Raw genomic sequence first — 13,847 nt, 5'->3', positions numbered from 1 at the left:
GTTCTACTATGGTGCTTTTAGTGTTTCCGCATACCGCAGCACGCGACATAGCTTTGCAGACGATAAATGTAACCGTTTCAGAGAGAAGAACAGCCAATGTGACGATCTGGCTTTAAGTCGATTCGATAACAAATGACGAAAACGGACGGATGTCTCAGGTTTTTACTACATATGAACACTTTTCACATTCTCGCGTGCAACGAGGCTGCTAGTCCTCCTTTCATGCAAAATCTTAAGGTTCCACCTAATGTCAAAGAAACCAAAGCCGTCTAAAAAGTGAATAACCGACAACTAAAACTTCAATTGTACTACTTCTTACTGGCTATTACTTCAACTTAGAAGCTTCTTCTGTGTTCTACTATGGTGCTTTTAGTGTTTCCGCATACCGCAGCACGCGACATAGCTTTGCAGACGATAAATGTCACCGTTTCAGAGAGAAGAACAGCCAATGTGACGATCTGGCTTTAAGTCGATTCGATAACAAATGACGAAAACGGACGGATGTCTCAGGTTTTTACTACATATGAACACTTTTCACATTCTCCCATGCAACGAGGCTGCTAGTCCTCCTTTCATGCAAAATCTTAATGTTCCACCTAATGTCAAAGAAACCAAAGCCGGCTAAAAAGTGAATAACCGACAACTAAAACTTGAATTGTACTACTTCTTACTGGCTATTACTTCAACTTAGATGCTTCTTCTGTGTTCTACTATGGTGCTTTTAGGGTCTCCGCATAGCGCAGCACGCGACACAGTTTGCAGACGATAAATGTAACCGTCTCAGAGAGAAAAGCGGCCAATGTGACGATCTGGTTTTAAGTCGATTCGATAACAAATGACGAAAATGGACGGATTTCTCAGGTTTTTACATGAACACATTTCACATTCTCCCATGCAACGCGGCTGCTAGTCCTCCTTTCATGCAAAATCTTAAGGTCCTAGTTCTTGTCATAGCCACCAAAGCCGTCTAAAAGGTGAACAATCGACAACTAAAACTTGAATTGTACTACTTGTAACTGGCTATTACTTCAACTTAGATGCTTCTTCTGTGTTCTACTATGGTGCTTTTAGGGTCTCCGCATACCGCAGCACGCGACATAGCTTTGCAGACGATAAATGTAACCGTCTCAGAGAGAAAAGCGGCCAATGTGACGATCTGGCTTTAAGTCGATTCCATAAAAATTGACGAAAATGGACGGATTTCTCAGCTTTTTACTACATATGAACACATTTCACATTCTCCCATGCAACGCGGCTGCTAGTCCTCCTTTCATGCAAAATCTTTAGGTATTAGGTCATGTCCAAGCCACCAAAGCCGGCTAAGAAGTGAATAATCGATAATTAAAACTTGAATTGTACTACTTCTTACTGGCTATTACTTCTACTTATAAGCTTTTTCTGTGTTGTACTATGGTGCTTTTAGTGTCTCCGCATACCGCAGTTCGCGACATAGCTTTGCAGACGATTAATGTAACCATCTCAGAGAGAAAAGCGGCCAATATGACGATCTGGCTTTAAGTCGATTCGATATCAAATGACGAAAATGGACGGATTTCTCAGGTTTTTACTACATATGAACACTTATCACATTCTCCCGTGCAACGCGGCTGCTAGTCCTCCTTTCATGCAAAATCTTAAGGTCCTAGGTCATGTCCAAGCCACCTAAGCCGACTAAAAAAAGAATAATCGATAACTAAAACTTGAATTGTACTACTTCTTACTGGCTATTACTTCAACTTAGAAGCTCCTTCTGTGTTCTACTATGGTGCTTTTAGGGTCTCCGCATAGCGCAGCACGCGACACAGTTTGCAGACGATAAATGTAACCGTCTCAGAGAGAAAAGCGGCCAATGTGACGATCTGGCTTTAAGTCGATTCGATAACAAATGACGAAAATGGACGGATTTCTCAGGTTTTTACATGAACACATTTCACATTCTCCCATGCAACGCGGCTGCTAGTCCTCCTTTCATGCAAAATCTTAAGGTCCTAGTTCATGTCATAGCCACCAAAGCCGGCTAAAAGGTGAACAATCGACAACTAAATCTTGAATTGTACTACTTCTTACTGGCTATTACTTCAACTTAGAAGCTCCTTCTGTGTTCTACTATGGTGCTTTTAGTGTCTCCGCACACCGCAGCACGCGACATAGCTTTGCAGACGATAAATGTGAAGGTCTCAGAGAGAAAAGCGGCCAATGTGACGATCTGGCTTTAAGTCGATTCGATAACAAATGACGAAAACGGACGGATTTCTCAGGTTTTTACTACATATGAACACGTTTCACATTCTGCCGTGCAACGCGGCTGCTAGTCCTCCTTTCATGGAAAATCTTAAGGTCCTAGGTCATGTCCTAGCCACCAAAGCCGGGTAAAAGTGAATAATCGACAACTAAAACTTCAATTGTACTACTTCTTACTGGCTATTACTTCAACTTAGAAGCTTTTTCTGTGTTGTACTATGGTGCTTTTAGTTTCTCCGCATACCGCAGTTCGCGACATAGCTTTGCAGACGATTAATGTAACCGTCTCAGAGAGAAAAGCGGCCAATTTGACGATCTGGCTTTAAGTCGATTCGATAACAAATGACGAAAACGGACGGTTTTCTCAGGTTTTTACTACATATGAACACATTTCACATTCTCCCATGCAACGCGGCTGCTAGTCCTCCTTTCATGCAAAATGTTAAGGTCCTAGGTCATGTCATAGCCACCAAAGCCGGCTAAAAGGTGAACAATCGACAACTAAATATTGAATTGTACTACTTCTTACTTCAACTTAGAAGCTTCTTCTGTGTTCTACTATTGTGCTTTTAGTGTCTCCGCATACCGCAGCACGCGACATAAATGTAACCGTCTCAGAGAGAAAAGCAGGGAATGTGACGATCTGGCTTTAAGTCGATTCGATAACAAAGACGAAACCGGACGGATTTCTCAGGTTTTTACTACATATGAACACTTTTCACATTCTGCCGTGGAACGCGGCTGCTAGTCCTCCTTTCATGCAAAATCTTAAGGTCCTAGGTCATGTCCAAGCCACCAAAGCCGGCTAAAAAAGGAATAATCGATAACTAAAACTTGAATTGTACTACTTCTTACTGGCTCTTACTTCAACTTAGAAGCTCCTTCTGTGTTCGACTATGGTGCTTTTAGTGTCTACGCATAGCGCAGCACGCGACATAGCTTTGCAGACGATAAATGTAACCGTCTCAGAGAGAAAAGCGGCCGATGTGACGATCTGGCTTTAAGTCGATTCGATAACAAATGACGAAAACGGACGGATTTCTCAGGTTATTACTGCATATGAACACTTTTCATATCCTCCCGTGCAAAGCGGCTGCTAGTCCTCCTTTCATGCAAAATCTTAAGGTCATAGGTCATGTCCAAGCCACCAAAACCGGCTAAAAAGTGAATAATCGACAACTAAAACTTCAATTGTACTACTTCTTACTGGCTATTACTTCAACTTAGAAGCTTCTTCTGTGTTCTACTATGGTGCTTTTAGTGTTTCCGCATACCGCAGCACGCGACATAGCTTTGCAGACGATAAATGTAACCGTTTCAGAGAGAAGAACAGCCAATGTGACGATCTGGCTTTAAGTCGATTCGATAACAAATGACGAAAACGGACGGATGTCTCAGGTTTTTACTACATATGAACACTTTTCACATTCTCGCGTGCAACGAGGCTGCTAGTCCTCCTTTCATGCAAAATCTTAAGGTTCCACCTAATGTCAAAGAAACCAAAGCCGTCTAAAAAGTGAATAACCGACAACTAAAACTTGAATTGTACTACTTCTTACTGGCTATTACTTCAACTTAGATGCTTCTTCTGTGTTCTACTATGGTGCTTTTAGTGTTTCGGCATACCGCAGCACGCGACATAGCTTTGCAGACGATAAATAAAACCGTTTCAGAGAGAAGAACGGCCAATGTGACGATCTGGCTTTACATCGATTCGATAACAAATGATGAAAACGGACGGATTTCTCAGGTTTTTACTACATATGAACACTTTTCACATTCTCCCGTGCAACGCGGCTGCTAGTCCTCCTTTCATGCAAAATCTTAAGGTCCTAGGTCATGTCCAAGCCACCAAAGCCGGCTAAAAAGTGAATAATCGACAACTAAAACTTGAATTGTACTACCTCTTACTGGCTATTACTACAACTTAGAAGCTTCTTCTGTGTTCTACTATGGTGGTTTTAGTGTTTCCGCATACCGCAGCACGCGACATAGCTTTGCAGACGATAAAGGTTAACGTCTCAGAGAGAAAAGCGGCCAATGTGACGATCTGGCTTTAAGTCGATTCGATAACAATTGACGAAAACGGACGGATTTCTCAGGTTTTTACTACATTTGAACACTTTTCACATTCTCCCATGCAACGCGGCTGCTAGTCCTCCTTTCATGCAAAATCTTAAGGTCCTAGGCCATGTCCAAGCCACCAAAGCCGGTTAAAAAGTGAATAATCGACAACTGAAACTTGAATTGTACTACTTCCTACTGGCTATTACTTCAACATAGAAGCTTCTTCTGTGTTCTACTATGGTGCTTTTAGTGTCTCCGCATACCGTAGCAGGCGACATAGCTTTGCAGACGATAAATGTAACGGTCTCAGAGAGAAAGGCGGCCAATGTGACGATCTGACTTTAAGTCGAATCGATAACAAATGACGAAAATGGACGGATTTCTCAGGTTTATACTGCATATGAACACTTTTCACATTCTCCCGTGCAAAGCCGCTGCTAATCCTCCTTTCATGCAAAATCTTAAGGTTCCACCTCATGTCCAAGCCTCCAAAGCCGGCTAAAAAGTGAATAATCGATACCTAAAACTTGAATTGTACTACTTCTTACTTGCTATTACTTCAACTTAGAAGCTTTTTCTGTGTTGTACTATGGTGCTTTTAGTGTCTCCGCATACCGCAGTTCGCGACATAGCTTTGCAGGCGATTAATGTAATCGTCTCAGAGAGAAAAGCGGCCAATATGACGATCTGGCTTTAAGTCGATTCGATAACAAATGACGAAAATGGACGGATTTCTCAGGTTTTTACTACATATGAACACTTATCACATTCTCCCGTGCAACGCGGCTGCTAGTCCTCCTTTCATGCAAAATCTTAAGGTCCTAGGTCATGTCCAAGCTACCAAAGCCGACTAAAAAAAGAATAATCGATAACTAAAACTTGAATTGTACTACTTCTTACTGGCTATTACTTCAACTTAGAAGCTCATTCTGTGTTCTACTATGGTGCTTTTAGGGTCTCCGCATAGCGCAGCACGCGACACAGCTTTGCAGACGATAAATGTAACCGTCTCAGAGAGAAAAGCGGCTAATGTGACGATCTGGCTTTAAGTCGATTCGATAAAAAATGACGAAAATGGACGGATTTCTCAGGTTTTTACTACATATGAACACATTTCACATTCTCCCATGCAACGCGGCTGCTAGTCCTCCTTTCATGCAAAATCTTAAGGTCCTAGTTCATGTCATAGCCACCAAAGCCGGCTAAAAGGTGAACAATCGACAACTAAATCTTGAATTGCACTACTTCTTACTGGCTATTACTTCAACTTAGAAGCTCCTTCTGTGTTCTACTATGGTGCTTTTAGTGTCTCCGCACACCGCAGCACGCGACATAGCTTTGCAGACGATAAATGTGAAGGTCTCAGAGAGAAAAGCGGCCAATATGACGATCTGGCTTTAAGTCGATTCGATAACAAATGGCGAAAACCGACGGATTTCTCAGGTTTTTACTACATATGAACACTTTTCACATTCTCCCGTGCAACGCGGCTGCTAGTCCTCCTTTCATGCAAAATCTTAAGGTCCTAGGTCATGTCCAAGTCACCAAAGCCGGCTAAAAAAAGAATAATCGATAACTAAAACTTGAATTGTACTACTTCTTACTGGCTATTACTTCAACTTAGAAGCTCCTTCTGTGTTCTACTATGGTGCTTTTAGTGTCTCCGCATAGCGCAGCACGCGACATAGCTTTGCAGACGATAAATGTAACCGTCTCAGAGAGAAAAGCGGCCAATGTGACGATCTGGCTATAAGTCGATTCGATAAAAAATGACGAAAATGGACGGATTTCTCAGGTTTTTACTACATATGAACACATTTCACATTCTCCCATGCAACGCGGCTGCTAGTCCTCCTTTCATGCAAAATCTTAAGGTCCTAGGTCATGTCATAGCCACCAAAGCCGGCTAAAAGGTGAACAATCGACAACTAAATCTTGAATTGTACTACTTCTTACTGGCTATTACTTCAACTTAGAAGCTTCTTCTGTGTTCTACTATGGTGCTTTTAGTGTCTCCGCATACCGCAGAACGCGACACAGCTTTGCAGACGATAAATGTAACCGTCTCAGAGAGAAAAGCAGGGAATGTGACGATCTGGCTTTAAGTCGATTCGATAACAAAGACGAAACCGGACGGATTTCTCAGGTTTTTACTACATATGAACACTTTTCACATTCTGCCGTGGAACGCGGCTGCTAGTCCTCCTTTCATGCAAAATCTTAAGGTCCTAGGTCATGTCCAAGCCACCAAAGCCGGCTAAAAAAAGAATAATCGATAACTAAAACTTGAATTGTACTACTTCTTACTGGCTATTACTTCAACTTAGAAGCTCCTTCTGTGTTCGACTATGGTGCTTTTAGTGTCTCCGCATAGCGCAGCACGCGACATAGCTTTGCAGACGATAAATGTAACCGTCTCAGAGAGAAAAGCGGCCGATGTGACGATCTGGCTTTAAGTCGATTCGATAACAAATGACGAAAACGGACGGATTTCTCAGGTTTTTACTGCATATGAACACTTTTCATATCCTCCCGTGCAACGCGGCTGCTAGTCCTCCTTTCATGCAAAATCTTAAGGTCCTAGGTCATGTCCAAGCCACCAAAGCCGGCTAAAAAGTGAATAATCGACAACTAAAACTTCAATTGTACTACTTCTCACTGGCTATTACTTCAACTTAGAAGCTTCTTCTGTGTTCTACTATGGTGCTTTTAGTGTTTCCGCATACCGCAGCACGCGACATAGCTTTGCAGACGATAAATGTAACCGTTTCAGAGAGAAGAACAGCCAATGTGACGATCTGGCTTTAAGTCGATTCGATAACAAATGACGAAAACGGACGGATGTCTCAGGTTTTTACTACATATGAACACTTTTCACATTCTCGCGTGCAACGCGGCTGCTAGTCCTCCTTTCATGCAGAATCTTAAGGTCCTAGGTCATGTCGAATCCACCAAAGCCGGCTAAAAAGTGAATAATCGACAACTAAAACTTCAATTGTACTACTTCTCACTGGCTATTACTTCAACTTAGAAGCTTCTTCTGTGTTCTACTATGGTGCTTTTAGTGTTTCCGCATACCGCAGCACGCGACATAGCTTTGCAGACGATAAATGTAACCGTTTCAGAGAGAAGAACAGCCAATGTGACGATCTGGCTTTAAGTCGATTCGATAACAATTGACGAAAACGGACGGATTTCTCAGGTTTTTACTACATTTGAACACTTTTCACATTCTCCCATGCAACGCGGCTGCTAGTCCTCCTTTCATGCAAAATCTTAAGGTCCTAGGTCATGTCCAAGCCACCAAAGACGGCTAAAAAGTGAATAATCGATAACTAAAACTTGAATTGTACTACTTCTTACTGGCTATTACTTCAACTTAGAAGCTTCTTCTGTGTTCTACTATGGTGCTTTTAGTGTATCCGCATACCGCAGCAAGCGACATAGCTTTGCAGACGATAAATGTAACCGTCTCAGAGAGAAAAGCGGCCAATGTGACGATCTGGCTTTAAGTCGATTCGATAAAAAATGACGAAAATGGACGGATTTCTCAGGTTTTTACTAAATATGAACACTTTTCACATTCTCCCATGCAACGCGGCTGCTAGTCCTCCTTTCATGCAAAATCTTAAGGTCCTAGGCCATGTCCAAGCCACCAAAGCCGGCTAAAAAGTGAATAATCGACAACTGAAACTTGAATTGTACTACTTCCTACTGGCTATTACTTCAACATAGAAGCTTCTTCTGTGTTCTACTATGGTGCTTTTAGTGTCTCCGCATACCGTAGCAGGCGACATAGCTTTGCAGACGATAAATGTAACGGTCTCAGAGAGAAAGGCGGCCAATGTGACGATCTGACTTTAAGTCGAATCGATAACAAATGACGAAAATGGACGGATTTCTCAGGTTTATACTGCATATGAACACTTTTGACATTCTCCCGTGCAAAGCCGCTGCTAGTCCTCCTTTCATGCAAAATCTTAAGGTCCTAGGTCATGTCCAAGCCACCAAAGCCGACTAAAAAAAGAATAATCGATAACTAAAACTTGAATTGTACTACTTCTTACTGGCTATTACTTCAACTTAGAAGCTCATTCTGTGTTCTACTATGGTGCTTTTAGGGTCTCCGCATAGCGCAGCACGCGACACAGCTTTGCAGACGATAAATGTAACCGTCTCAGAGAGAAAAGCGGCTAATGTGACGATCTGGCTTTAAGTCGATTCGATAAAAAATGACGAAAATGGACGGATTTCTCAGGTTTTTACTACATATGAACACATTTCACATTCTCCCATGCAACGCGGCTGCTAGTCCTCCTTTCATGCAAAATCTTAAGGTCCTAGTTCATGTCATAGCCACCAAAGCCGGCTAAAAGGTGAACAATCGACAACTAAATCTTGAATTGCACTACTTCTTACTGGCTATTACTTCAACTTAGAAGCTCCTTCTGTGTTCTACTATGGTGCTTTTAGTGTCTCCGCACACCGCAGCACGCGACATAGCTTTGCAGACGATAAATGTGAAGGTCTCAGAGAGAAAAGCGGCCAATATGACGATCTGGCTTTAAGTCGATTCGATAACAAATGGCGAAAACCGACGGATTTCTCAGGTTTTTACTACATATGAACACTTTTCACATTCTCCCGTGCAACGCGGCTGCTAGTCCTCCTTTCATGCAAAATCTTAAGGTCCTAGGTCATGTCCAAGTCACCAAAGCCGGCTAAAAAAAGAATAATCGATAACTAAAACTTGAATTGTACTACTTCTTACTGGCTATTACTTCAACTTAGAAGCTCCTTCTGTGTTCTACTATGGTGCTTTTAGTATCTCCGCATAGCGCAGCACGCGACATAGCTTTGCAGACGATAAATGTAACCGTCTCAGAGAGAAAAGCGGCCAATGTGACGATCTGGCTATAAGTCGATTCGATAAAAAATGACGAAAATGGACGGATTTCTCAGGTTTTTACTACATATGAACACATTTCACATTCTCCCATGCAACGCGGCTGCTAGTCCTCCTTTCATGCAAAATCTTAAGGTCCTAGGTCATGTCATAGCCACCAAAGCCGGCTAAGAGGTGAACAATCGACAACTAAATCTTGAATTGTACTACTTCTTACTGGCTATTACTTCAACTTAGAAGCTTCTTCTGTGTTCTACTATGGTGCTTTTAGTGTCTCCGCATACCGCAGAACGCGACACAGCTTTGCAGACGATAAATGTAACCGTCTCAGAGAGAAAAGCAGGGAATGTGACGATCTGGCTTTAAGTCGATTCGATAACAAAGACGAAACCGGACGGATTTCTCAGGTTTTTACTACATATGAACACTTTTCACATTCTGCCGTGGAACGCGGCTGCTAGTCCTCCTTTCATGCAAAATCTTAAGGTCCTAGGTCATGTCCAAGCCACCAAAGCCGGCTAAAAAAAGAATAATCGATAACTAAAACTTGAATTGTACTACTTCTTACTGGCTATTACTTCAAATTAGAAGCTCCTTCTGTGTTCGACTATGGTGCTTTTAGTGTCTCCGCATAGCGCAGCACGCGACATAGCTTTGCAGACGATAAATGTAACCGTCTCAGAGAGAAAAGCGGCCGATGTGACGATCTGGCTTTAAGTCGATTCGATAACAAATGACGAAAACGGACGGATTTCTCAGGTTTTTACTGCATATGAACACTTTTCATATCCTCCCGTGCAACGCGGCTGCTAGTCCTCCTTTCATGCAAAATCTTAAGGTCCTAGGTCATGTCCAAGCCACCAAAGCCGGCTAAAAAGTGAATAATCGACAACTAAAACTTCAATTGTACTACTTCTCACTGGCTATTACTTCAACTTAGAAGCTTCTTCTGTGTTCTACTATGGTGCTTTTAGTGTTTCCGCATACCGCAGCACGCGACATAGCTTTGCAGACGATAAATGTAACCGTTTCAGAGAGAAGAACAGCCAATGTGACGATCTGGCTTTAAGTCGATTCGATAACAAATGACGAAAACGGACGGATGTCTCAGGTTTTTACTACATATGAACACTTTTCACATTCTCGCGTGCAACGCGGCTGCTAGTCCTCCTTTCATGCAGAATCTTAAGGTCCTAGGTCATGTCCAAGCCACCAAAGCCGGCTAAAAAGTGAATAATCGACAACTAAAACTTCAATTGTACTACTTCTCACTGGCTATTACTTCAACTTAGAAGCTTCTTCTGTGTTCTACTATGGTGCTTTTAGTGTTTCCGCATACCGCAGCACGCGACATAGCTTTGCAGACGATAAATGTAACCGTTTCAGAGAGAAGAACAGCCAATGTGACGATCTGGCTTTAAGTCGATTCGATAACAATTGACGAAAACGGACGGATTTCTCAGGTTTTTACTACATTTGAACACTTTTCACATTCTCCCATGCAACGCGGCTGCTAGTCCTCCTTTCATGCAAAATCTTAAGGTCCTAGGTCATGTCCAAGCCACCAAAGACGGCTAAAAAGTGAATAATCGATAACTAAAACTTGAATTGTACTACTTCTTACTGGCTATTACTTCAACTTAGAAGCTTCTTCTGTGTTCTACTATGGTGCTTTTAGTGTATCCGCATACCGCAGCAAGCGACATAGCTTTGCAGACGATAAATGTAACCGTCTCAGAGAGAAAAGCGGCCAATGTGACGATCTGGCTTTAAGTCGATTCGATAAAAAATGACGAAAATGGACGGATTTCTCAGGTTTTTACTAAATATGAACACTTTTCACATTCTCCCATGCAACGCGGCTGCTAGTCCTCCTTTCATGCAAAATCTTAAGGTCCTAGGCCATGTCCAAGCCACCAAAGCCGGCTAAAAAGTGAATAATCGACAACTGAAACTTGAATTGTACTACTTCCTACTGGCTATTACTTCAACATAGAAGCTTCTTCTGTGTTCTACTATGGTGCTTTTAGTGTCTCCGCATACCGTAGCAGGCGACATAGCTTTGCAGACGATAAATGTAACGGTCTCAGAGAGAAAGGCGGCCAATGTGACGATCTGACTTTAAGTCGAATCGATAACAAATGACGAAAATGGACGGATTTCTCAGGTTTATACTGCATATGAACACTTTTGACATTCTCCCGTGCAAAGCCGCTGCTAGTCCTCCTTTCATGCAAAATCTTAAGGTCCTAGGTCATGTCCAAGCCACCAAAGCCGACTAAAAAAAGAATAATCGATAACTAAAACTTGAATTGTACTACTTCTTACTGGCTATTACTTCAACTTAGAAGCTCATTCTGTGTTCTACTATGGTGCTTTTAGGGTCTCCGCATAGCGCAGCACGCGACACAGCTTTGCAGACGATAAATGTAACCGTCTCAGAGAGAAAAGCGGCTAATGTGACGATCTGGCTTTAAGTCGATTCGATAAAAAATGACGAAAATGGACGGATTTCTCAGGTTTTTACTACATATGAACACATTTCACATTCTCCCATGCAACGCGGCTGCTAGTCCTCCTTTCATGCAAAATCTTAAGGTCCTAGTTCATGTCATAGCCACCAAAGCCGGCTAAAAGGTGAACAATCGACAACTAAATCTTGAATTGCACTACTTCTTACTGGCTATTACTTCAACTTAGAAGCTCCTTCTGTGTTCTACTATGGTGCTTTTAGTGTCTCCGCACACCGCAGCACGCGACATAGCTTTGCAGACGATAAATGTGAAGGTCTCAGAGAGAAAAGCGGCCAATATGACGATCTGGCTTTAAGTCGATTCGATAACAAATGGCGAAAACCGACGGATTTCTCAGGTTTTTACTACATATGAACACTTTTCACATTCTCCCGTGCAACGCGGCTGCTAGTCCTCCTTTCATGCAAAATCTTAAGGTCCTAGGTCATGTCCAAGCCACCAAAGCCGGCTAAAAAAAGAATAATCGATAACTAAAACTTGAATTGTACTACTTCTTACTGGCTATTACTTCAACTTAGAAGCTCCTTCTGTGTTCTACTATGGTGCTTTTAGTGTCTCCGCATAGCGCAGCACGCGACATAGCTTTGCAGACGATAAATGTAACCGTCTCAGAGAGAAAAGCGGCCAATGTGACGATCTGGCTATAAGTCGATTCGATAAAAAATGACGAAAATGGACGGATTTCTCAGGTTTTTACTACATATGAACACATTTCACATTCTCCCATGCAACGCGGCTGCTAGTCCTCCTTTCATGCAAAATCTTAAGGTCCTAGGTCATGTCATAGCCACCAAAGCCGGCTAAAAGGTGAACAATCGACAACTAAATCTTGAATTGTACTACTTCTTACTGGCTATTACTTCAACTTAGAAGCTTCTTCTGTGTTCTACTATGGTGCTTTTAGTGTCTCCGCATACCGCAGAACGCGACATAGCTTTGCAGACGATAAATGTAACCGTCTCAGAGAGAAAAGCAGGGAATGTGACGATCTGGCTTTAAGTCGATTCGATAACAAAGACGAAACCGGACGGATTTCTCAGGTTTTTACTACATATGAACACTTTTCACATTCTGCCGTGGAACGCGGCTGCTAGTCCTCCTTTCATGCAAAATCTTAAGGTCCTAGGTCATGTCCAAGCCACCAAAGCCGGCTAAAAAAGAATAATCGATAACTAAAACTTGAATTGTACTACTTCTTACTGGCTATTACTTCAACTTAGAAGCTCCTTCTGTGTTCGACTATGGTGCTTTTAGTGTCTCCGCATAGCGCAGCACGCGACATAGCTTTGCAGACGATAAATGTAACCGTCTCAGAGAGAAAAGCGGCCGATGTGACGATCTGGCTTTAAGTCGATTCGATAACAAATGACGAAAACGGACGGATTTCTCAGGTTTTTACTGCATATGAACACTTTTCATATCCTCCCGTGCAACGCGGCTGCTAGTCCTCCTTTCATGCAAAATCTTAAGGTCCTAGGTCATGTCCAAGCCACCAAAGCCGGCTAAAAAGTGAATAATCGACAACTAAAACTTCAATTGTACTACTTCTCACTGGCTATTACTTCAACTTAGAAGCTTCTTCTGTGTTCTACTATGGTGCTTTTAGTGTTTCCGCATACCGCAGCACGCGACATAGCTTTGCAGACGATAAATGTAACCGTTTCAGAGAGAAGAACAGCCAATGTGACGATCTGGCTTTAAGTCGATTCGATAACAAATGACGAAAACGGACGGATGTATCAGGTTTTTACTACATATGAACACTTTTCACATTCTCGCGTGCAACGCGGCTGCTAGTCCTCCTTTCATGCAGAATCTTAAGGTCCTAGGTCATGTCCAAGCCACCAAAGCTGGCTAAAAAGTGAATAATCGACAACTAAAACTTCAATTGTACTACTTCTCACTGGCTATTACTTCAACTTAGAAGCTTATTCTGTGTTCTACTATGGTGCTTTTAGTGTTTCCGCATACCGCAGCACGCGACATAGCTTAGCAGACGATAAATGTAACCGTTTCAGAGAGAAGAACAGCCAATGTGACGATCTGGCTTTAAGTCGATTCGATAACAATTGACGAAAACGGACGGATTTCTCAGGTTT

The sequence above is a fragment of the Schistocerca gregaria genome, unplaced genomic scaffold, assembly GCF_023897955.1.
Source record: "Schistocerca gregaria isolate iqSchGreg1 unplaced genomic scaffold, iqSchGreg1.2 ptg000313l, whole genome shotgun sequence".
In the NCBI taxonomy this organism is placed as follows: Eukaryota; Metazoa; Arthropoda; class Insecta; order Orthoptera; family Acrididae; genus Schistocerca; species Schistocerca gregaria.
The sequence above is the reverse complement of the archived record's forward strand: the minus strand, read 5'-3'. Positions refer to the sequence as shown.